The sequence below is a fragment of the Manacus vitellinus genome, unplaced genomic scaffold (genome assembly GCF_001715985.3).
Source record: "Manacus vitellinus isolate BGI_N305 unplaced genomic scaffold, ASM171598v3 scaffold_43_pilon, whole genome shotgun sequence".
NCBI lineage: Eukaryota > Metazoa > Chordata > Aves > Passeriformes > Pipridae > Manacus > Manacus vitellinus.
Genome location: NW_021940560.1, coordinates 27,468 through 31,856, shown reverse-complemented (window position 1 = coordinate 31,856; position 4,389 = coordinate 27,468).

The following is a 4,389-nucleotide window of genomic DNA, read 5'->3' as shown; positions in this document are numbered from 1 at the left end:
CCTGATAAAAACCTCCAAGGATACCTTATGCCAAAAGCAGAAGTGTGACCTCATTTCCTTTCTTCCCCCTTCCTGTCTTTGCTGACTGGTGGCTCCCTATCCTTGTCAAAACAGGATCCTTTTATTTTCCTCTTCAATTTCTTTATCTTAAGCTGATGTAAAATGGGCACAATAGAGAATATGGGGGAGTTTTAGTGCAAACCACTTGTTATTGGGTAAACTCTAACTAGGCCTTTGTTGTATTTATGTACATGCCCTTTTGTTTAAAATTAATTTTTTTTTTTTAAATGCACCACTTTATCCATCACATCTGCACTGTAAAGCAGAAAAAAAGTCAGGCAGCCACGATTAGCTGAGCAGCTTTTCCAAAGGTGAAAGATACTTCTGGTACATAACAGTAGAAACAAGGACTATGTTCCTAATCCTACACGTGATTTATTAAATCAAATCTACTTGATATTTATTTTCTCATTTGTGCAAGGCATGAGAAGAAGATATTTACTCTGTCTTATTAAGTGTACAGCAAAGCACTGTTGTTAGTTTTGATTTTTTCCCAGTTGAACCTTAAGAAAGGGATATTAATCTATTCACTCACAAAGGGAGAGCAACAGAGAGGTTTAGTTTCACCAAAAGTTGAAAATGTCTTCTGTTTAATCATAGTAATTTGTTCCTACCCACAAAAAATGTTTGGTATAATAAAAATTAAGGAAAATAAATAAATAAATCCAAGTAATTGTTTTGAGACAACTCTACTGCCTGTATTTCAATTACAGGAAAAACAGAATGATCTCCTTGTTGCGCGTACATGCAACTAATAATTCCTGATGTTTTTCTCCTCCCACTTCCTTCTCTGCCTTAACACTAAATTAGTCACAATATAACAATAACAATAATTATGTTGTTCCGGGATTCCAGTCCATTCTCATCAACATGGGAGTAAACCATACTGCATTCCCCACCCTACTTACATACTATCCTCAGCAGCAGAGCTCAGATACATTTCAATGAAATCTTACATTGTTATTATTCTTGTTCAAAAACTTTTTTAACCCCATATGTTTATATATATATATATATATATATATATTTTTCAGCAATGATTCAGAATGTAGAGAAGTCTTTGTGCAATGTGTTGGTATTGATCATTATGTCTTTTTTTTCCCCCAATTTTGTACAATTTTAATTAAACTAGTTTACTTATGCATTGTTGCAATATTTCAGGGTAGACCTTTGATCCATTACGCAGATTGAAAAAAAAGCAAGCCCATGAGTTCAGATGATAGTGTATTTTTTTTTCCTATGAGCCAACAAATGGCTCATAAATTTTTAATAAAAGAGTATTGCATCAACCCTCAAATAATACAAATCATGCATTGCATTGGACAGTGCTAGTGTAGTGAGTGGTATAACATCCTTCTTAGCATCTTAAGTAAATGCTCTTCTGATTATAGTGAGACTGAATTGAAGACTCTGAGGTTTTTTATTGGATAGTTTTTTTCCCCACTTACTTCTAACTTGCTTTTAAACAGAAAAGCATAATGCCTTTGCTTATGGTGGCTGTGACCTGTCCTGGCTGCGGGGAAGGCCATATGTTCCGTCCTCTACATTTACACAGACATTTCACTACATCTGTGAATAGTGCTTGATTTGTGCATGACTAGAAGGCAGAATGACTGCTCTAAGAATTGAATTTAATGTAGATCTAACTCCTTCTATAAGAGCTCTTATTTGCTAACCAGGAGAAAGAGCAGCTTCTACTGCTGGAACGATTCATTAATCCATTCCTCGCTGTCCTCTTTCCCTGGAGACAGATATGCCAAATAAATAGTACTGGCTGGGGCAGCAGCCTGCTTCTGGGTGCTAGAGACAAGATTTTCCCCAGTCCAATAAGCATTGTTTTTGGCATGATGGTGAAAGGCAACATGCCCAGCAGCAAAAAACCGGCAGCCTTTCTCTCCTATCAATTTTTGTTCAATTGCTCCTCTCTCTGTTCACAGTTCTTCTTTTCAGTCCTTTGTCCTGTCTCCAATAAAACAGTACTTTGCCCACCATTTCCCTTTGGGAGACATTCAGTGAACAAAATGAGACGCAAGCCAAACATAAGGAAAAACGTATTTAAAAGCATGAACGGAAACAGGATCAAGGATATTGCTAAACGTAGCAATAGGACTGTCCTATAATTTAGATGCCACCTGGCTAGTTTCTAACCAGCCTGGCTGATCTGACACGTGTCCCAGATCTGTCAGAGCTATTAGCCATGCACACATTGAGTTTGTATGTGTTATAGCCCTGTGCCAGGGTAGCTGCTCATGTTTTCTTTATTGTTTGTTTGGGTTTTTTTCCTTTTTTCCTCCTTCAAAGAATAGCCAGCCTGCTACTGTTGCACAGTCCTTTATCTGACTTGCAACAATGCAATCCAGGGCACTCGCTGGGATACTGGGATTCAGGAAAGCCCTGCCGGAGACTGATGACAGATGGATGTTGGATCAGTAAAATACTGAAACTCTTAACTGCAGGGACACAAGTCTAGATCCTCCTAATAACACAACCCGCCTTCTTCAGAGTCTGGTTCAGAAAGAGCAGAGCAAACCCTCGGCTGCGTTCTGTAGTGGGCAGGGACACAGGATGTAAACCGTGATTACGTGAAGGCTTGGTATTCTCAGATTTGCCAAGGTTACCTTCTGATTTCCTGCGTCATGCAAGATCTTCCCTCAAGTAAAGCCGTCTGCCCTTGCCCGTTACTTTTAAGAGGACAAAACTGGAGCCTCAATACAATTAAAATGAATGGTATTTCTGTTGCCTTGCAGTTGGAGGGGCCGCATCCAATAGCCCCATCCCGCCGTGTCCTCCAGGGAGCCCGAACCAAGCCCAGGTTGCGGTGCCCGCTCAGGAGAGACTGTGGGATCATTCACGGCACGGGATTCAGGACTGTGTGGCCCGGGGAGAAAACTCAAAGCCTCTGCTGCAGTTTTAAGGCTGAACGTGGAAGTCGATTCCGATGTCTCCGGCGATGCTGCTCCGCGCAGATGAAGGAGCCCTGTCCTTAACACGAGAGGGTTTCCAGACCGGCTCCGCTCTGCGGGAACCGCGGCTCCGACCGGGAGCGGCTCCGTTCGGGGTCCCAGCCCTGCCCCTAGCGCCCGCCCCCGCCTCTGTGCCCCCCCCCGGCCCGCGCCTCGGCCCCGCCCTGTGCCCCGCCCCTGTGCTCCCCCCGCCCGCGCCCCGTTCCCATCCCGGCCCCGCCCCTATGCCCGCCCCTCGGCCCCGTACCGTGCCCCTTTCCCACCTCGTGGTCCGTTCCCCCCTGTGTCGCATTCCCGGCCTATGTCCCGTTCCCCCCCTGCGCTCCGGCACCGCCCCCGCCCGCCCTGTGCGCGCTCCCGGCACCCCCCCCTGCCTCGCCCCGCGGGGTCCTGCCGCGCCCCCCGCAGCTCTCGCGAGAGTCGGGCGGGCGGGGCGCGGAGGCCGTGTCTGGCAGCGGTGGTGTCGCGGCCCCATTGTACTGCGGGTCCGCGCGGCGGCGCGCGCGAAGCCGCCGCGGCTCCGAGCCCGCCCGGCAGTTGAGTACGGACCGTTCCGCGCGCCCACTGCGGCCCGGCCCGGCCCGGCCCGGCCCGGCCCACACCTGCTGCGGGGCCTGGCACGCCGGCGGCCCCGCCAAGGCCAGGGGAACCATTTTGTGCTTGCGGGGCCCGGCCTCGCCGCCCTTCCATCCGCTCTCGCCCCCACGGCGCTTGGCTCCGCGGCCGCTTTCGGAGCGAGGCCGTGTGGAACACACCCGGTGCCCCCCGAAGCAGCCCCTGCCGTGCGGGCCGGGCCGCTCCCCGCGCGTGGCGGGGACGGTGCGGGGCCTGGGGGCTCTGCGGGAGCAGCCCCGCGCCACAGCACCGGCCGCTGCGGCCCGGGAGCCGCCGGCATTCGTAAGTATTCTTGCTGCTCGCGGGACTCCTGAGGGGCTGCTGAGTTATTTGTCAACCTTTCTGCATCGAAGGTTGAGAAAATACTTCGAATGAAGAATTGCACAGCCTCAAAGACGCGAACTCCATCTTGTTTGTCATAAAAACGTGATTGTGAGTAAACACTGAGGAAGACACGTGAGCACAAGTAGCTTGGGAGAAGGTCTTATGAATAGTTTTATGTTAAACCACACAAAAACATGTAGATGTGACAGTTTGAGTCTTAGGTAGAAGTGTCACTTCATAGTTCCAAGCTAGAAGACTTGGATTTAGGAGCTGGTAGTGAAGCTCATGCTTTCCTCTGGTAGAGGGTACAGGAATGCTTAAAAGCTTAAAGCTAGAAAAGTTAGTAGAAATCGTGGAAGCTGGTAAATATTTTCCTTACTGCTAGACAAGACTGCCTAAAACCGCTCCTCATATATCAGTAGAGAAG